This window comes from Myotis daubentonii, chromosome 5, assembly GCF_963259705.1.
Source record: "Myotis daubentonii chromosome 5, mMyoDau2.1, whole genome shotgun sequence".
Taxonomy (NCBI): Eukaryota; Metazoa; Chordata; class Mammalia; order Chiroptera; family Vespertilionidae; genus Myotis; species Myotis daubentonii.
In genome coordinates, this window is record NC_081844.1 from 57,528,002 (window position 1) to 57,549,929 (window position 21,928).

General features: G+C 41.4%; 1 protein-coding gene across 9 annotated transcripts in view; it reads left to right on the top strand.

The window, feature by feature from the left end:
- NR3C2 (nuclear receptor subfamily 3 group C member 2) overlaps positions 1-21,928 on the top strand; it is a 295,026-nt gene that overhangs the window by 190,472 nt on the left and 82,626 nt on the right. The gene's annotated exons all lie outside the window — the stretch shown is intronic.

Genomic DNA, 21,928 nt, shown 5'->3' on the forward strand with positions numbered 1-21,928 from the left:
TTTCCTTAATTGCAAATAACTGAAAATTAATCATTTTAGATGGCATTTTATGACTCTTCATAAGATATATTCTAATTCCAATGATGTTTCATTTAATTTGAAGAAAATATAATGATGGTGTTACATAGACTAAACCAACAAACAAAATTTCTATTTAGTATTATTTAGTTTTCTTTCATTTAAATAACAATCATAATAGGAAACATTTATTAGTGACTGAGCTTAGTGATTGCTAGGCGTTGTTCCAACTCTTTACATATTAACTTATTTAATACACAACACACATCTATAAGTTAGGTTTCTATAACTAGTCCATATTAGAGTATGAAGATTGTAGTACTTTTTCTAAAACTGACTTTACAATATAATAAAGATATATTTAACATTAAGTCGTGTAGTTATTAGAAGTTTTGTTCATTTCTAGTCTCAATAAATAGAGTAATAGATAAGTAAAAAAAACTTCCATCAGTTTGTTTTGAGGAGCTTATCTATTTTAACATTTCTTCTTCCAGTTGTTATCATCAACTTTCTTTTTCATGTGTAATATTTTATGACATATCGTGACTTCCAAATAAATAGAAGGCCCCTTTACACTCCAGATGTCTGCGAATGAAGTATAGATTGAGAAAGTATTACTCTACGGCCTGTATCTCTGCTTCATATGACTTTATAGCACTGCTACTCTGTCTGAAAATCTTGTTGAGATTTCACAGGTGTATTTGAAAAAAAAAAAAAGAGTATTGGTAGGTTTACATAATAGTAAAGGCTTACTATTTACCTTTCAAACTTCTGATGACGGTGTCCTGGGGGTAGGTGAAGAGCATAGCATGGCATAAGGGAAACATCACCCCAGAGACCATCCATTTTTTACTCCTATTGTGAACCTTTTTGGTGATAAGAATGTCCTAACACTGGATTGTGCTAATGGTTGTTCAAGTCTATAAACTAACTAATCATCATTAATTGTACAATTAAAATGGGTGAGAAAAACATATTTTTGTGTTGTCAAAGTATGTGCTTGAAAAAATAGGACAAGGTAAATACACTAAAATATTAACCAAAACAAAACAATGAAACCACTACCCTAATACTGAACCCTTGTTACCTGTGAGAAAATCTGTGGTTAATTCTGTAGCATTTTAATGCCCTTAAAACAGCATTTTCTATGATTCTGCAGAATTGCGCACCATTTGTGTGATGAACTTATTCAACTAGAATCCTTTTTGTGCTTAAGGATTCCCTTGGACCATGTTCTCAAAGTTTTGTTTTTGCTATTCTGTTTACATCTATAATTAATATATGTAGGTTATATTTATACATATTAATTTTATATGTATGAAATGTATATATAATTTGTCTATATTTATATAACATTTATATTTATACATAATAATTTATATATGTTTATCTATATATACAAAAGCCTAAGTGACCATTATGACCAAATGACCAGAATGACCAGAACAACCATAACGACCAGTCTCTATGATGTGCACTGACCACCAGGGGGCAGACGCTCAATGCAGGAGCTGGCTCCTGGTGGTCAGTGCGCTCCCACAGCCAACCTCCTGTGGCCAGCCAATCTCCCCTAGTTTCTCCCCCCGTCTGGCAGGCCATGTCCAGGAGCCGGCAGGCCCTGTCTGGCAGCCAGCAGGCCCCAGCCAGCCCGACACCAATCGGGACTGGGCGAGACAGCCCCAATAGGCCCTGATCGTCAGTCAGGCTTAGGGACCCCACCCATGCACGAATTTCATGCATCAGGCCTCTACCTATTTATAATGATGCCCATGCATTATTACTAAAATATTCTCTTATTTCCATTTTTCTCAGTAACAAAGCACCCAGTAATGGTAACTTTGATATTTACCCTTGTTTGTGTACTTAAGCTTATTTCAAATCCACAGCCTTACACTCCAGACACTGAACTTTTAGTGTCTGAAGAAGTTAAGATCAAATATTGGTAACTTTCTTTTGTACCATTCCGTTGAGGTTATATGCTACTCCTTAGAAAATTAAAACAAGGCAACAAAACTATTTATCTGAATGAGTAAAACCCCCAGCAAATAAAGACATGTAGCTGCAGGGGAATTGCCCTGGTTTTAAGAGGTGTTTTGTTTTTTTTGTCCTTTATATTCAAAAGTGCCGTTATTGCAGTTTCGTGCTAGTGGCAACCAATGTTCATTTCTAGGGCCGCAGTCCATTACAGTGGGCTCTGTCTGCCCCTTTAGATGTATAGTTCTGTTCCATATCTGACTTCTCTGTGTATAGCTCTAAGCTTCTTGAGTACTCGACAGGCAGCAAGCACTCAATTCCCATGAGAGGGTGAAAAACTTTAGACCAGGCCCCTGGGTCCACATGTGGTTTCTGAGACATGTAAGTGAACAAAAGGAAGTGTCAGCAGGGATAGTAGCAAGCATTTCAACATGGGTCATCCGAAAGAAAAGATGACGGAGGCAGAAACTCCACCGGAAGGGTAAAATTATAATAGGAGAGAGGATCTGCGCTTAGAGGACTTCAGGGAGACAGTCACAACATTCAAGCAGGCTCCAAATAACCTGTTGCATTAATGGCCTTTGACAAGGGCCAGTTCAGGAAGACATGACTAGCCCTGTCCCCGGGTTGAAAATCTCAGGTGTGAAGTACCAGGTTGGACTCTGTGGGCCCTGTGAGCTTCTTCCTGTGCATGTCCTAGGGGCTTTCTGTATTTTTGTTCTGAAGTAGAAGCACGTTTCCTGGGCAGATTGCCTTCCTGTGTGGTTTCCATTGAATTAGATCTAACAAGGGAGATCACAGAGTTTCATATGGTGAGGTTTTTTTGAGCTAGAAACTTAAATACTTCCCAGAGCTATACAAGGGAATTCTGACCACAGGAACCCATTGCAGTCATGCAAATAAATGCTTTGCCCCCAATCAGATTGGTTTATCTGGGCTTATTCTGTTTAAATGTATTATTTAAAGTGCTTATGTGATTTGTATTGTCTTTTCTAGCCATCTTATCACTTTTTGCTCTTGATATGAGTTAGACACCCAGTTTTAGTTCGGCTCTGACTCATTTCCAGTTCTGTGGTGTAGTTTTCAGTAAATATGACTTTGGTAATAAGACTCTAGGCACCATCTGGGACTTAGCTCTGGTGAGCCTGATTCCTTTAAGAACTTGCCTATGATTGTGAGCATGAACTAAATAACAGGTGCAAATAGCAGGAGGATCTACCTGCAAGATGTGCAAGCCCTTTATCAGTGGGACCATGTTCGGTAATACTCAGCCCCACAAAGCAGGGGTCTAGGCATAGGCCCTTATCATACTCCAGAAATATCTGTGGCGGGAAATTCTTTTAACATGAAGATGCTTGGGTCCCATGTCCAGTGATTCTGATTTAGTAAATTGGAGGATTCAGGTACCTGCATTTTTTAAAACTCTCTCATAAGGGTCTGATGCCCAGCCAGGGTCAAGAACCACTATGTGCATATGTGGCCCCCAGTTTGTAGCATGGAGTCTACAGCCAGTGTGATGGGTTCTAATCCTGGCTAATCACTCCCTGCCTGTACACACTTAGGCAACAAGTTACTTGAGTGTTCCAAGCCTCAGTGTTTTTATTTGTAAAATGGGCATAATAAGAATATTCCTGGAGTCATTGTCCTAGTTTACTGAAGTGATCCAGTAAAATTCTTAGCAGCCTTGGTTTATGGTAATTGACCAGGAAATAAATACTATTTCCTCTTATTTGACTATTTCTACACATCAGGGGCCGGATCTGGCTTACTGAATGTTTTTATGTGGTCTGTGAGCCAAGAATGAAATGGGAGGGCGGTGACAGGAAGAAAGTAGGATGGATCAACAGATAAATAATATTTTGTGATACTTCAAAAAAAATACATGAAATTTACAATTCAGAGTCTATAAAGTTTTATTGATTTTTAGAGAGAAAGAGGCAGGGGAGGAAGGGAGAGAGAGAGACAGACAGACAGACAGACAGACATTGATTTGTTGTTCCACTTATTTATGTATCCATTGATTGATTCCTGTATGTGCCCTGACCAGGGATTGAACCTGCAACCTCGACATATCAGAACAATGCTCTAACCAACTGAGCTACCTGGCCTGGGAGAGTATGTCAAGTTTTATTGGAACACAACCATGCACATTTGCTTACATATCTTCTGTGGTTGCTCTCACACTACAATTGAGTAGTTGTAACAGAAACTGTCCTGTAAAACCTAAAATATCTATAATTTGGTCCCTTTACAGAATGTTTATCTAGCTCTGTTCTACGTCCTTACAGAGCTCAGAGCCCAGCAGGTTAATCATACCCTTTCTCAAATGGGCCAAAGAATGAGGAAGCCGTTTTGCCTTGACATTCTTAGAAGTTTTTCTGATGCCCAGTGTTATTTTCCAGGATATGTCAAAGGAAGCACAAATGCAATAGCTGTTTTAATCCTGATGCTACAGATGCACATCTTTGGTCACATGTGGCATTGCCGGGACTAGAGTTAATAAATTACTCCACCCTTTTACCTTTTTGTATTGTTTGTCCGCAGCATTTGCTTCGCAGAAGGAAGGCCCGGGTCAGCAGGTCAGCGTCCGTCAGCTTGCAGGGCACAGTCACAGCGGTTCTCAGCTAAACGCCTCAAGGGCATTTAATAACATTTACAGCTTAGTGAACTGGAATGGTTTTCCAGAGAACTCAGGCAATTTGAATGTTTTTCCCGATACTCAATGAAACACCAGAGGCGTACCGCACTGAATCCCAAGGACATGAGGATAACAAAATTCAGGGACATGCCGGGTTCTAGCACCCCATTTTGCACCCTCATACCCTGAGCCAGGTTCATATTATCTACCCTGGTGCCAGTTTCCAGGATTTGTTGTGAATTTATAGGCATAAAAATAAAAAGTCCAAATATAGAAGGCCAAGTTCCTGCCCAGCCATGCTCGGTAAGGAGTTCGCTCCTCCCTCCAATGCCCCGTCGGACGTTAAAGGCTGGATGTGGCTCCAGCCCCCACACCTGGGTTCCCTTGTCCTTTGAAGGGTCTGACACTGATTTTCCCGATTGCAATCCAGCCTGTTGAGGTGTGTTGTTTGTGGGGGGAGGGGAGATTAGTTGCCAGCATTCAAAAATCAAATTTCCTGTGAAACATGGACGCCCAGCCTCTCCCTCTGCAGTGGAGAATCTGGCAGCACCTCCGCCCCACATGCCTAATGCCAGCAGTTGGCAAGCCCCAACCAGCAGCTGGAGCAGCTGCTCTCTCCCAGAGCCAGGACCTGCTTGCTGTCTCCCATGGCTTCACTCCATTATCTCCCAGCCTCTCATTATCTCCCACCCCAGCCTCCCGCAGTTCAGTGGACCTCACCTTTTCTAGATGGGGCCCAGGTAGCTAGCTCTTCAGTATAGTCTTCTCTTCCCTAGTTCCTTCATATTGTCACTTTCAGTTGTCCACCTGAAATACTAAATTATGCTCACAGAACCCAAGGCATTCCTTTTTAGACCTAGACTATGATTTGGGAAATCTTTCTGTTTCATTTGTTTCTAGCGTTGAAAACAACTACCCAAATTATTGTAGAATAATTTTTCTGTATACTTTTTACAGCAGAGCAAATAAAAACAACCAAGACAATAGGATGTGTTGACATGCAGAAGATCTGGCTTGACTCAGCACTCAGCTTTACCATCCATATTAAGGCTGAGCTGCTTGCATACCCACTGTGCTCAGCATTGTACTTGGCACCTTAAATATGTCTTTTTTCTGTTCCTTACAGTAATTTAGCAAGGCAGTTTATATTTTTACAATGGCACAGATAAACTGACCCAGAAGAAGTAAAGTAACTTGCTCCAATTCACACAGCTAGTGACTTCAGCTAGTGGCTGACTTTACGATGGTGCAAAAGCAATGTGTATTCAGTAGAAACTATACTTCACATTTTGAATTTTGATCTTTTTCCCAGGCTAACATATTTACCTCTTGTGATATTGGGTAACAGCACCAAGACGATTTCGCCCAACTATGGGCTAATGTAAGTGTTGTGAGCATGTTTTAGGTAGCCTTGGCTAAGCTGTGATGTTCAGTAGGTTAAGTGTAGTAAATGCATTTTCAACTTAATGATTTTTTAAAATTTATTTTTGTTTAATTACAGTTTACATTCAATATTATTTTTATTAGTTTTAGGTATATAGCATACTAGCTAGACAATCATATACTTTACAAAGTATTTCCCCCAATATTTCCATTACCCACCTGGCACCATACATTGGCATTATAATATAATTTTAATTATATCCCTTATGCTGTATCTATATGATATTTTCAACTTACAGTGGGTTTATTGGAATGTAACCCCTTTGTTAAGTCAAGGAGCATTGTGAACAAATTTGATTTCAAATCCAGTTCTCCTGATTTTTTAACCTAGCATCTCTCTGTTATCTCTGTGACTTTGGGTTAAATTCTAGGTAGGAAGGAACTATTTCCCTCCAGCTCTAAAATGATATAATTTCCTAAAGTAAACAGACAAGAAACTCTCTATTTTCCTCTGTAAGAAATAGAGATTTCAATTCAACAATTCCAGGTAGTACGTAGTATTCAGACATCAAAAAGAATGGTTTGCACCATCCCCATGCCTTTCTAGAGTTCAAGGGCAAGTTGCAAAGTATTCCACAGACAGCCATCGGGACTGCAGCGTCATGACATATTCATTATATGGCTTTACTGCATGAAACAGAATCAAATTACAAAGATCTCATTTGCAAAAGTTCTAAGAACCTTGCATGCCCTGTTGAATAAGATTTTATTTTAGCTTTAATCAGAATTCAATTTAAATAATTTAGAGTGTTTTTAGGCAGAATGGCTCTCTGAAATCTAATGTCTTTTTTCCTTAAACTATTAGATTGTATTGACTTAAAGGTTGAGTACGTGTGAAAGACCATATCCTTTGTTGCATAAAAATGCTCAGCTTTAATTTCATATGGGATAAATTTATTGAGTTCAGAGTACTATAAATATTAAAGTAGAAAGCTGGTTCGCTTTAGTAAGTTATCATGTAAATCCAAACCTACAGAAGAATTCCATAAGTTTTAGGGGTCAGTTTCTCTCACCTTGTGTTTGACATTCCTTGGGCGTTAGAATCAAGTCTAATGATTTCTACTTTTCCTTGGTTTGGACAATAATTGTCTTTATTAATATTTTTGATATCTGTATTATACTGATTTTCAGATTAATTCTATGATTTCATTGGAGTTTACTGTACACTTAAGTGATTTGTCGTGAGTCCTATGCAGAAGGCACTGCGTGTGCTGTGGGGCACTGTTGAGGCAGCTGCGACCCAGAGAGGGATGGTCTTGGCTGACAGAAACCATCAATGTCGTTCCCTCTTCCTTCTCAGCTTGTAGAAATTGCATTTCTCCTTTAAGGCCCAAGTGAAAGATGGTCTCTTCCTCAAGCCTCCCTGATCACCACTCGCTATCTCCCCTCCTTCCCTCATTAATTTTCTCCTCAAAACATTTTTCAACTTTAATGAAATGTAATTGACAAAAATTATAGTATATTTAAAATATACAACATGATGATTTGATACATGTATACATTGTGAAAGGATCCCCACCATCAAATTAACACATCCATAACCTCTTTTTGTTTTTGTTTTTCTTTAGTTCTGCTCTCTTAGCGTGGTACAATACAGTAGTGTCAGCTATAGCCACCAGTAGGTCCTCAGATCTTATTCATATTGTAGCTGCAAGTTTGTACCCTTGCACCAGCTTCGCCCTGTTTCCCTCGCCACCCAGCCCTCGCTAGCAACCACCATCCTTCTCTCTGTTTCTATGATTTGACTCTTTTTTGATGTTGTCATTTCATATATAAGTGATACCATGTAGTATTTGTCTTTCCCTATCTGGCTTATTTTACTTAGCATAATGCCCTCTGGGTTTATCCAAACTATCACAAATGGCAGGAATTGTGAGGCTGAATAATATTACTCTGTATGTATCAAGGTAGCTGATATATACACACATGTATCACATTTGCTTATCCATTCATCTGTTGACAGATACTTAGGGTGTTTCCATACATTGGCTTGTAAATATTGCTGCAATGAACACGGGAGTACAGATATCTCTTGGAGATAATGATTTCATTATTTCATTTCCTTTGGATATATGCCTAGAAGCAGCATTGCTGGGTCACTTAGTAGTAGTATTTTTAATTTCTTGAGGAACCACTATATTGTTTTCCATAGTGGCCGTAGCAGTTTATATTCCCACCAACAGTGCACAAGGGTTCCCTTTCCTTCCCATTCTGGCCAACATTTATCTCTTTCTTTTTTTAAAATAGCATCCTAGCATTTTATACCTTAAAATGAACTTAATACATTTTATCACCATTGTGTGTAGTTTTGTGAACTCCTACGAGCAAATACTTTTCTTACACCCATTGTGGGCTCAATCAACACATGCCGTCACACAGCAGGTTTTATAAAGGGACAGAGTCTGGAACGAGGCAGTTAGAAAATATGTTTGTTTTTATCACAGATCATTTTGTATCATAGGATTAAACTATGATTCAATGAGAATTAATTGTTTCTCTTGTTGCACATGACTAAAAATATTCAAAGTGTATTTTTTTTTAAATGTTCATTTTATTCAAATGAACTCTCTCATTGTCAGGTCTTTTCTTGGCCCCCTGCATATATTTGCATTACTCTATAGTGATAGGATTACTGATGAGTCTCTGGAGGGAAGGTTCTAAACATTAACTCCTACTACTCTGCCAACCTGGGCCCTCAGAGCCGTGGGAGGAAATGCAGCTCACAGCACAGGCTGGTGCATCCTCTGAGACCAAGGCGTTCCTGCCCCAGGCCCGAGGCTGTTGCTAAATGGGACACTGGAGTTCTTACTCCTGAGAGGAAGGGTGTAACTGCCCTACCCTTGGATGTTTAACACTTGCCGTGTCCTACGCACCGTGGGGCTCTATTGATGCATAAGACCTGCTCCCTGCCTTGCAGGTGTTCTGATATAGACAGGAAGAAATGACATCCAGACACCCTGCCTTACAAAGGGAAGGAAGCGATAATTGCTGGTAAGAATTTGCCAGGGCAATAAGAACATAGAGTGGGAGTAATTTTAATAGCGTATGGTATTCTTGCACATCTTAATTGAGATAATAGTGCTATGGGGCCCAGCTCATAATAGTTCTCAGCCAATGTAGGTTGGATGTTTCAGAGGGTGTTTCAGACACAGGAGAGCTATCATTCAAGGTCAGTGAAAGTTTCAGGAAAGGTGATACTGAGTCAGGGTCTTAGAGAGGGGCCTCAGACGTGTAGAGAGGGTGTCAAAGTGCTCTGACTTTAGTCTCTAGGAGGGAGGAAGAATAGGCTGATGATAATGGCCACGCCTTCATAATACAAACAATTTCATTAATTGATGGTTAGTTGTTATTATTAATAACAAAACAAAGTCCCCCAGAAGATTGAATCAGTTCAGCTCTCTGTGCACTGCTGCTATCTGGTGAATGCCATCCACCTCATTTTGGCAGATGGAATTCAGAGCTGGGAAAAACTAGGCTATTTTTGGCCTACAAGCTGCAGTTTGTTTATCGTCCTCCTGCTTCCTACAGGCACATTATCTCATGTAACTTGATCTAAGGTGTTAACCACAGAGCACCTCTTTAATATTCTCCCAGTGAAGCCACAGCTTATCAAGTGTAATAATCTCAGGGTTTGGGGCTTAAAATGTTGCGTCTAGATTTTGCCCACCACATTTAGCCCGTTTTATAATTGCAGCATAAAGATAAATACACAAATGACCTCCTTAAAAACTTCTGGGCCTGCAGTGCGCAGAGAAAAAGGGGAGTGAAACTTTCAATTCTACTTTTTTTTTTTAAATCTTGAAACACCTAATGAAGATTTCTAGATTTGTTTTGAGAACATAGCTTTGATTATAATGTGATCTCTTGCTAACTTTCAACACTGTTGCAGTTATTTAAAATATATGTATGAATACATATCTATACACGTATGTACACAATCTTACTTTTCTTAGGCTTTTATCTCCTAGGGTACTTTGCTTAGAAGTATTTCCAAAAAAGTAATTTTCCTTATCTTTGACTACTTTTCTCATCTAAGGCCATAGTGACTGCTTTTTAATTCTCTTAACTGATTTGCAATTCTGATACTCTTTGTCGGGTAAGGACAGTGATTACAGTTTGCTCTCCTGTCTTTAGCAGTTTGCTGTTAGTATGGCTTTGCCAGTTGCACTGTGTACTTACACAGGAGACAGGGTGAGTCTACATTGCCCTATTTACTGCCTAGTCTTTCTAGTGGTGACTTTATATCTTTTCCTTCACTGTTCCTCTCAAGACCATAGAAACAAAGAGATAGAGAGATCGACACAATAGAGATCATCCAATCCCATCTCTGCATTTTATAGTTAAGAAGAGGGATTTGGAAAGGCTGTGACTTCACCAGGATGACCAACAAGGTAGTGATTTACAGAGGAACCTATATATGAAAAAGCTCAACATATATATATGAAAGTAATAATTTATCAGTACTTGTGGATAGAAAGGCTTAAAATCCACATTGTGATTGTTTTGCACTGTTATATCTCAGGGTTTCTTCATTTTCAGGGCACAGTACTGTCCTTATGACGTAGCTTAGGACAAATTGGAATAAGTTTAAGAGTCAAAGGGGCATAGTAATCCCCAACCTCAGTCCAGGCAAGTGGTTGGCAAGAGGCCTCACAGACCATGTAACAGATGGACCAGGGCATAAAAATGAGAATCCAGGTAAACAGTTGGCATGTTGGAGCTATGCCCATGGTTTGTAGAGCTTAAACCGTAGATTATAGGGACAAAGGATGGGGACCAGTAAGGGCACACCAGCAATGTCAGACAGGTGCCTGGGAAAGCAACCGAGATGGGGGACCAAAACCAAGGCCAGCCCTGCTTCAAGCTGCAGTTCTTTTTCCCCATTAGGAGTTTGCATAGAAACACTGACAAGTGAGGAAGCAGAGTACCTTGCTGTAGTGCTCTGGGCTTGGGTCCATGCCCCACTGGAGAGGATTTTAAAATTTCAGAGTTAGCCAGGCATCACACCAAGGCAGACTTCCGTCTGCCCACCTTCATTTTCTGTTAGCAAAAAGGGACCATCCTCTTGAAGTAGACCCTCCAGACTCTCCTCCACAGAGAGGAGGGTGCAGAACAGAGGACCTGGCTTTGCTGACTTTGTGATCTGGGGCCCAGTAGGGAAACTCTTGTCCAAGAAGATAACATTGTGCAGCTTTGAGCAAACTGAGGAGGCATCATGGATTGTGGAGTAGGAATAGAGAAGGGCTGGAATATTCTAGGAACTTCTAGCCTTAAGATGAAGCCTGAAGGTGGGAGACCTGGAGGACCAGGGAAGGGCCCAGACAGATAAGGGCTGGGAGCAGCCGCCACAGACCTGCTTAGTTTCTCTGAATGAGCTAAGAATCAGCTGGCAGGTTCCAGTTATATCAGACACTAGGAAGAATGTGTGTGTCTCTCTCTCTCCTTTACAGATGACTTCAATGATAGGCAATCCATTTGTAAATCTATATATTTTCTTAGTGATCAAATAAAGCAGTTTTTGTATGTTTCTCATGACAAGCTCTTGGTTTTGAGAGAGAAAAAAAGCATAGTGTAGTTGCAAATAAAAATGTTATTTATTTCCATATGTATCTTAGCTCTTCTGTGTAAGGGAAATAGTGACAGGAATCAGAGAAAGAAAATATGTCTTTGGAAATTAATGGATGCAATGATAGGACCAACTGGAAAGGCCTGGGATAGTAACCCAGTCCTGGTCCCCAACGTGGATCAAGAACTGGACCATGGACACAGGTGCCAGCAGAAGGTACAATCCAGAAGACAGAGTGAGAAGCCCATGTAATCTGGGCAGGACCTCATGAGAGTATTTGGTGCAGGAGGAGACAGGTGGGCTCTCAAGAAAGGCAGGTGTCAGAGTCCAGTCTTGGGAGCCAGGGTGTGGGGACTTCGGTCATATAATAATGGGGGATACTATGCAATACAGGCAGCGGGACACAGGAATGAGGCATAAGCCCAGTTAACAGAAAGCAAACCTGAAATACAAGCACAATTAGCTGAAAAGGGACTTACACAGGGGTTCAAGATTTGGAACGGGGACAAGATCCTTCCTGTTCAAGGTCAAGATTGGGCTGGGCAGGACCAAACACAAACACTGCCCTAAGGGAGAGGTGCCATCACTGTCCCGCGTACAGATGGGGGCACTAAAGCGTCATGAGGCTGGCTAGCCCAGCTGGCACAGGGAGGGAGTGGTGAGGCCAGGTGGGAACCAGGTGGGCTGCTCCAGGCACAGGGCTCTGTTCCTGGGGAAGAGCAGAAGGTTGGTGGGACGCCTGTTGTATTCCAGGCACCGTGCTAGGCTTTTTAAACAGGCTGTTGCTTTTAGTCTTCATAATCCCCTGTGAGATACATTTTTTTACCCTAACTTTATGGATGAGAAGATACAAGGTTAAATGGCTTGCTCAGCTTTACATAGCTGATAAGTGACCGAGTCTGGGTGGAACCCACATGTGTCCTGCCCAAAGCCCATTAGGACATTATGAACTACATTGGAACTTTTCTTGTACTGAGTTTCAGCTGTAAATAAGGGCTAAGCTGTTTTCTAAATGGGAAATGCTTTGATTTCAAGCAATTTAGTCAAATGGTCAAATGTACAAGGTTAAAATGTGTAAGAACAAAGTTTTCTTAGAAAGCTGGAATTAGATCTTTATGTGCATGTTAGGATTGCAGGATGACTTTGGAGTGACTTGCCCAGTGAGCAGGGGCTTTTGTGAGACCTGGGTTCAAATTTTTGTGTCACCGTTGGCTGTAGGAAGCACCATGGACAGCTGCTCATTTCCTTGGCCAGACCAGGATGGTAATAGTACCTCTCAAAAAGTTCATCATAAACGTTAAATATGATCATAATATAACTTTCCCAGCCTAGGAGCTTACAGTGTAGTCTATACTTAATACATGTCAGTCCTCTTCACTTCCATGTCATGCTGTGTCACATTCCCAGGGCTGCTCTGGACAACTTATGATCTGGTCCCTCATCCACCCCTCCCTTCTCATTCTCAGCTGACAGCTTGTCCTACTTCATACAATGATTTCCCACAGTTTCTCTCTCCTCCTCCCTCTCTCATCTGATTCCAATCTTCAACTCCAGGTTCTAGTGTGCACAGACTTACATCTTGTACCACTTTTCCCTCATGAGTACAAGAATTTTGATTCAAACATACTAATATTGTGAGTCATTTCTATTGGGAATAATTGGACAAAGGGGACTGGCCTGTTTAGAATGTTAAAAAAGAAAATATTTACTCTGCTTTGGCAAGCTAAGTAGGTAACTCCAAGCCTGCCATTTTTATCTCAAGCATACCCATTATCTGCTTCTTTGAGGTACTGATGGGGCCTCAAAGAGGCAGAAGTCAACAACTTGTTATAAAATCGAAAAGGTGTGAAATATGACCAAGGAGGACCAGAAAGAAATACGTGGTTTTAGCTGTTGTCACTTGGATAATGAGTGGATGTTGAAGCAATTAAGATATGGAAAGAACACATTTGGGGCTAGGGAGTAGCAGAAAGGAGGTTGATGGATGGGAAATTGTCCCTCCTAGCCACCTGCTTCCGAAAAAGTCATCTGAGTTCCGAGCATGATTCCAGGATATCTTCCTCTGAGCTGCCAGAGTGAACTTCCTGGAACACCAGTTAGCCCTGGAACGGCTTCCCCGTTGCCTAACACTCATGTCCAGACTACAGAGCATGGCATAGCAGGTCCTCACAGTCTTACTTGTACTGCCTCCACATACACTCCCTGTGCTCCAGGCGCACCGAGCTCATGCATCTCTAAATAGATGATACCCTTTGACAAGATTCCTTCTGTAGTTTGTTCTTTCTCTAGTAAGAAAACTCCTCTGACTCCCTTTCCATCAACAACCACCCCTCAAGAAGCTGGCCGGACGTTGTTTCTTCTAGGAAGATCTTTCTGACTGCCGAGGCGATCCTGTCCTCTCCCGTGTCCCTGCCGCAGGCTGCCCCTTGTGCTGTTCTTGCCCTGGGGTTCGAGCTGCATAGACCCCTGTCTCCCACACTAGACCACGCACGGCCATGATGGATAGGAATTGGTCTCATTCATGTCTAACTCATGTGCTGATCACAGTAACTGGCATGTAATAGCCACTTAATAATAATTTGTTGAATTAATTAGTAAAAGAACAGACAGATTGCACTGATAGGGCCGAACTTAGCAAACAGAATATATTTATTGTAGTTAAAGAAAAAAAGTGTCCCAGATACAGGGACGCTGACAACAGTGGTTGCCTTTAGGGAGGGGAATTGGGTGGCTAGGGGATCAAGGAGGGAGAGAGAATCTCTTTAATATATGCCCCCTAGTACCTGAACTAGGCTAACTTCATGTGTGTGTGTGTGTGAGCAAAAGTCCTCATATCAAATGGTTTCACAGTATTTTTCTAGCAGAGATGCAGATTGTCGCTAGATGTGTATGATGTGAAATGTGATAATTAAGGACCCAACACACAGACACTTTCAGTTCCGCAGGGCTGTGTACGTGTCTGCTTCGAGGCCTGGGGCTTAGAAGTAAGTACATTTTGGATCGGGCAGAAAGTGGTGGCTGAGGGGGTATATGAGGCTGCCATCCATGCATCTTTCAGCTGAGGCTTAGCTTGTAGGTTTGCCTCATTTCATGCAGTTTCCTCTCCCATGTGTCACAGTGGTTAGTGGTATTTCAGTGTCCGAGTAACTCAGCAGCCTAAATGTTTTACTGCAAAGATTCTTAAGGATACTTTTTAAATCTGTGTGGAGTTGTAGAAAGAGTCGGTGCTATAATGAAACCACTCCAAGTACACATCCCAGCCATCCTGGCCACTGATGGAACCTGCATGTGCCCTCATTGACAAAACGGGGATGATATGACCTCTCTTACATGGTCCACCCCCAAAGGATTTTTAAATTAAAGATTAAATTCTATGATTGGTAAAACACCTGTCACATAACAGGAATTCAACAAATGTTACTTCCCTACCCACTGCCCTGAATAACTTACTAGTTTATCTAGATAACAGATGTTTTTGCATAGTGAAGTGCAACTCTGTTAAATTCCTACTATTGAATGCGTGTGGGACGCGAGTCACTCCTCCTGAAAAAATGTTCCCTGTTCCTTGCTGATAACTTGCTTGTCTTTTCTTATTCACATCCTAATCAATGTTTCTCAAGGTTAAAAGCTTACAGCAAGCACTTGGCTTTTGCCATATAATATTTTCTTTTATTATCTTTCACTAAAATATGCAGAGCACCTAAAGCTTAACTTCTATGATAATTAGAAGTTACATATTTTCGTAAATAAAAGACGAACACCTTTCCCAGTGAGAAGAATGTTTATCTGGGAACTTTGTGCTTACCCACATGGGAAGAGCTCTTGAAACACCACACGGGAAAAATTCAAATCTTAGAATCCTGAAAACAAAAGATCTGTGTTTCAAGGTGGCAAAGGCAACCTATACTTACTTCTCCAGTGAGTTTTGCCCCTGGCACTTGAAAGCATGTTAATCCAGGCTCACTCATAAACCCCAGCAGCAGGGGAGCCCTGCTCATATGGGTTTATTACGGGCAGACTGGACTGGTTCAAACCAAGCAAAGGAAGTTAATTATTTTAGCTTGCTCTGACAATGAATAACCAGTTCTTGTTGGACACCCTCTTACTCACCCTGCAACATTATAAGATGGGGTGGGGGAAGGGAAAATCACCCATCAGAATCTGCAGTGCAGGAATTTGCTGGGACTGCCCTAATCTGTTTCCCAGGTTGTTCGAACTGGTTCAAGAGCAGTTAAACAAGGTTATGTAAGTGACATGTGATGTAGCCCAAAATAGTGACTGCAAACACAGGCTGCTGTTGCTGGGCAGTTGTCAACTGCTTGAAGAAAAAAAAAAAATCCTCTAGCAGGACAACAAATGGATCTTTAAAAATGAAAGAGGGATTCAAACAAGTTAATTTGGAGAGCAATTTGGTGACATTGCCTTTCTGAAAATGAGTGCATTTTTTGAAGAAGGAAACTTACATTGTGCATAAAGTCTGGTTATTCTTGAGTGTCCATCAGGGGAAGTTAAGTGAAGAGGACTCTTCAAAAGTTTGGTTTCCTGCTAAAGTTCAGAATCCCCATGTTTTCATGAAAAGTAACAACAACAAAACCGTCAGGCTTGCTAATGGCTTTGGACATATAACACATTATTGAACAATATATCATTCAGGAAATGATAAACATTCAACTGTTTTCTAAGTTATTATCTCTTTTAGTTAAATTCTCTTATAGATTCATGCTCAACTACTACAAAAATAGGTGATAGTGGGTGGAAATGATAAATAATAGCCACCAATAATAGGGGGTTGTGATTTATGTTAGAACCGGACGGAATTTTAGAGCTCACGCAGTGTGTCCCCTCGTTCTACATACAGGACTCTCCATACTTATAATGATGGAAAACAGAAATGAATATTAATTCACAAAGAGTACAGTTTGTGGTTTGTTTTCTGTTATTATGCTAGAGGCTATTTTTTGTTTGTCCCTGGATGTGAGTATTCTTGCGTATGTTTGGGGAATTTGCAGCAGTACAAGCTGAGTAATTAAGGAACAGAAAGGCCACTATGTTAGATCTGATTCAGGAGAATGGCTCGGTCTCACCAAGCTTATTCCTTCCTATGCATTTCAATCAAGTAAGGTCAGTTCAAATGAACTTATCAAGAATCTAGCACAAATTCTTGCCCTATATTCTAAGGTGCTCTTTATCCCATGGGAAGTAGGATCCTCAACACGAAAAATCAGAAAGCAATGTCAGAGTTCAAACATGGGATACAGACAAAAGACGCCAGAAGGATATTCATGCATCTTTATGGCCTGAAGAAGACGATTCTCTTATTTGTAAAATAAAGATTTTGGGTTAAATGTGAAAAATAAAATTACATGTCACATAATATGGTAAGCATGAAAATAATGTTTTAAAGGAAAACAAGATTCTGAAATTTCTTGATAGCTTGTTTTTTTTTAAAGGAAAACAACAACAGAAAAGAGTTTGAAATAAGTCTTAACTATCACAGTTCTATTCCCACAGTGACCACCTCCTCAGGGTTCCCTGCCTTTCCACAGTTGCAGACCTGGGGCATCAGGAATCGGGGAGAGACATTCCAGGAAGGGGCGGGAGAACCACAGGATCCGTGTTTCTGGATCCAGTCTTGGGAACTCGCTTGGTATTTGTCCCTGTTGTGGAGTGGCAGGGGCTCTGGTGCTGTGGGCTCTCTCTTCATCTCTAAGGCACCTGTGAAATATCACCACCCTCCCCACCAGGTTCTGATCAAGCTGAAAGATAAAACATGACAGTGGCTGGTATACCACAAAATATCAACTTTGGGGTGGGGAACTAAGTTAAAGGACATGGCTGAGTGGTAAGAGCAAGATAGGTGGGGGCCTGCTACCTAAGCTCTAGAATTCGATACAGGTAGAGGCTCCTCAAGACTGGAGGCTGCATCTGCCCCCAGGGGAGTCCTCCTCCTCCAGGAAGAGGGGACCAAGGAGGCAATCAGGTCAGATTTATTCTGCTCAGACTTACTCAGCAAGACCGTGTGAGGAAAGGGAGTGGGGGGAGGGGTGCCTGGAATATGGTATCCCTCTGAGGAGGAAACATCATGGGGTGGGGGACAGAAGTGGTCCCCTCTAGAAGCCCAATCTGAGGGCCCAGGCACAGTTTCTTTGCAGAGATGGGAAAGGACCTGGGGTGCTGGACAGGGGCCAACGTCAATTCTTATTTTCTCCAGTTAGCCAACCCTCCCCGCTCCCCCCGCCCCGATATAAAAAGGGCTGTGCTCCCAAAGTGTCTTGGTAAGTCAAAACATAGAATTTGAGGCATTCCAATTAGTCTAGAATCACTTTAATCTCCTGCCTGGTTAATGCCTGCTCCTTTCTTTAAAGATTCTAAAAGTTGTTTGTAGGTGTTCATCATAGTTTTAGGGCTTCTAGAACCTGTTTCTTTCCATATGTAATTTTACCTGAAAACTTGAGCATTTTACTTGATGGAAGGGGCTACCCTCATTATCAGCCATGTTTATGACTTAGCTCCTAGGTGAGATAAAAGAGGAGAGCAGATTTTTCCACATAGAGTTAGGGGTGCAGAACATTGCTGTGGAGTTGAAGGATGTGTGCATATCTGTATATGTCACTGAATATGAAATTAGCGGAGCCAGAGAAAGGCAGGGACAGGACTCCTTCCTGAGGTCAAACATAAAGAGGTATTGGGAAGATGTGCTCAGTGCTGCCTCAACCTTGGGCTGACCTTCAGCTGGGCAAGGGACTGCTGGCAGCTCCCAGCACTGCCCGTCCTCAGCTACAGGATGTCTCTGAGTATGGTGCAAGGGATGCAGGACTGACCTGTATGTCTGTATATGTGAATAGAGATACAGCTATGCAAAGTGACCGATCATTGGAGTTTTTCCATTCTGTGAAAAATAAGGCCTGGCTCAGTGGTTGAGCATCCACCCATGAACCTAGAGGTCACAGTTTGATTCCCGGGCAAGGGCACATGCCTGGGTTGCGGGTTCAATCCCCAGTGGGGGGTGTACAGGAGACAACCCATCAATGATTCTCTCTCATCATTGATGTTTCTCTCTCTCCCACTCCTTTCCTCTCTCTGAAATCAAAATATATGTTAAAAAAAGTAAGCCACAGAATTCATTATCTTTCACACCAATAAAAATAAAGATAAAATATCAGTAATAAAAGCACCAGTAAAAATAATGATGCAGCATTACTGTATCCGATGCCTCTGATCCAAGCTTTGCTTACGTTTGCTGCACTAGCCATGCGGTTGGCTAAGAATATGATCCAGTTACTCCCCCACCCCTAAGTCCAAAAACTCACAACCTATTTATCAGTGTAAATACACTAATACTCAAGAATCTGTACAAAAAGTTGGAAACTAAATAAATCAAAAACTTATAGGGTAAATACAAATGTCCCACAATTTTCAAGTTGATTATAATTAGTTTCTCTCATAAAAATTTAGAGAAAGTTCTAACTAGCTGGTAGCAAGCACTGTAATGGATTCTCCAAAGAAAAAAAGTGCGCCTATCCACAGCATGGAGAGAAATCACAGCTTAAAGTAAATGGGCTATGATTTGAAGATTCCAAAATATTCATTTAAAATGAAACTTTTGTACAGAAGTGCTGAGTACCCATTGATGGGCACTCTGACCCTCCGCTGGACACCATGAAGAATCTGCCTGTAAGGTAATGGAGAAAGGAGAGATGTGGTACAAACAGCTTACTGCCTGGCAGATAGTTGCTAGTGAATAATGCTGAAAGAAGGAACGCATGGTTACCGATAAGTTAAATACATGTATGACATACAGAATTTACATGTTCATGAAGTATGTTGCATGTAGACACAAACCCATCCAAGGCCTTCTGGCTTTTAAGAGGCTCACAAAAGATCCATATGTACAAATCATTTCTGCCTCATCTCCAGTAGCATACCTTTCAGTCCCTTCTCCACATACACATCAAGGAAAAGAGCTCTGAGGATTTATTTGCAAAAAAGCAGCAGAGGGTCCTGGGAAAGGCAGGGACAGCTTAATCCAGGGTCAGAAAGCCAAGCAGGACCCTCTGTGTACATCTCAGTTTCTAGCTGGTATTTTCCTTCTGCATGAAGAACTTCCTTTTTCATTTCTTATAATGTGATTCTGCTCGCAACAGGTTTTCTTAGCTTTATTTATCCTAAAATGTCTTTATTTCACCTTCATTTTGATAAAGTTTTCATTGGTTATTCTGAGTTGACAGTCTTTAAAGATATTATATGTTATCTTCTAGCTTTATTTGTTTAAATCAGTTATTACTCTTATTCTTGTTCCCTTTTGTGTAATTTTTTTGGTTTTGCTTTGACTGCTTTTAAGTCTTAATTTTTTTTTTAGAAATTTCACTACTTTCTGCATAGTGGGTTGTTTTAAGATTTTTTTTGTTTGTGGTATTCTTTTGGTATTTATCTTTTGGGGCATTTGTTAAGCTTTCTGGATTTTCAAGTGGTGGTTTTATTCAAATTTGAAAATCTTCACATATTTTTTCTCACCTATTCTCTCATTTCCTTTTGGGACTCCAACCACACATACTTTAAATTACTTAATGCCATTCCACAGTTACAGTTTTTACCTCTTTATTTCCTTTGTGTAATCATCTGCCCCTCATCATATTCACATAGAGCCTTCATTTTTTAAATAAGTCATTAGATTACTATAATGGTGGGGTTTCATTTCTTCACTTTGATAGCTCTCCCTATGCTGTTGCTAGCATTTTATTATTATTACTAATATTTGCCATTGTGTTACTGAGAATGTGCTCTGGATTAAATTATTTTAATTGCATTAAGGACTGCACATTGTTTTTATTGAGTGTAATTCTCAACCAAGGGAGTGTGATGGCACCAGGCTGAAGGGAGTGCTTTGAGCCTGCTCACTCCCTGGACTCCTGTCTGCATGTTTGCAGGGACCCTGGCCTCAGTCCTCAGACCCTTCTCTTCCCAGTTTTGCCCACTCTCCATATGATCTCATCCAATCTCATGGCTTGTTCAGGGGTGGGGAACGATCATGGGCCCTATGAAGCCTGCAAAATAATCATTTGGTCTGGCCCTGCAAGGGCATTAGGGGTGAGTTAATTAAATGTTTGACCAACTATAGCAGGCTGGTTTTTAAGTTGATAATTCTGCGTGTCCGGGAACGATGTGATACATATCCACATGGCCTTTGGCAGAGAAAAGGCCCCCCTCCCCCCCGCCCTCAGATCACGGCCACGAGCTGATTCCGCCTCCAGCCCAGCCCTCTCCCTAACTGCAGGCCTGTGCATCTCACTGCCAGCTTGACACCTGCACTTAGATGGGTGCCTCTCAGGCCTCTCAAACTTGACAGGCACCTGTAAATCACATGCTCCTCCTGTGTTCTGCGTTTTGATTTGTGGCATTTCTATTTTTTTAATTGTTCAGCCCAAGCATCTTCATGCCTCTATGCTTTTCCTCTAGCCGATCCGCAAATCCTAGTAGCTGTTGAGTTTCAAGTGCATCTAGACCCTGACCATTTCTCACCACGGTCACTGCTACCCCACTGACCCACCCTTGAATTACAACCTCCTCCCCTGCTCCCTTCCCTAGCCCACTGCAGTCAGTGCTCAAAACAGCAGCCAGCGGATCCTGTCGAATTTAAACCACATCAGGTCATTCATTTCCCTGCTCAGAGCCCTGTACGCTGGTGGCTTCCCGTCTCACTCAGGGTAAAAGTCAAAGTCAAATGTGACCTCTAAGGCCCTACATTAGCGGACTCACCTTAGCTCTTTCTCCTCGTCTCCTCTTGTTTGCACTCATTCGTTCTCCTCTTTCCCACTTGGCTATTGCTTAAACATGCCAAGCAGCCTCCCCACCCCTGCCCCCACCTCATTTGCTTTTCCCACTGCCTGGTGTATCCATACAGCACCTTCATTTCCTTCAGACCTTTCATTTAAAATCACCTTCTAGCGAGCCACCCCCCGCCGCATGCACTGTTTCTAAAATGTCAACATCCTCCCGTGCCCTCCCAAACCTGCATTGTGTTATATGCCCCTTCCCTTCTTTTATTCCCTAGAGTGTACTGCTGTACATTTGTGCATTTTACCTAATTACCTCATCTGTTGTCTATCTCCCCACAATTGAGTGAAAGTTAATGAGATCAGGGATATCTGTCTTATTAATTATTGTATCCCTAATGTTTCTAATAGTACCTGGTACCTACTGGATGTTTTGTAGACGTTTTTTTTTTAATAAATAAATGAGTGATAGAGCTAGGCCACAAGTTTACCTGTTGCCAGTAGATGCCACTCTCT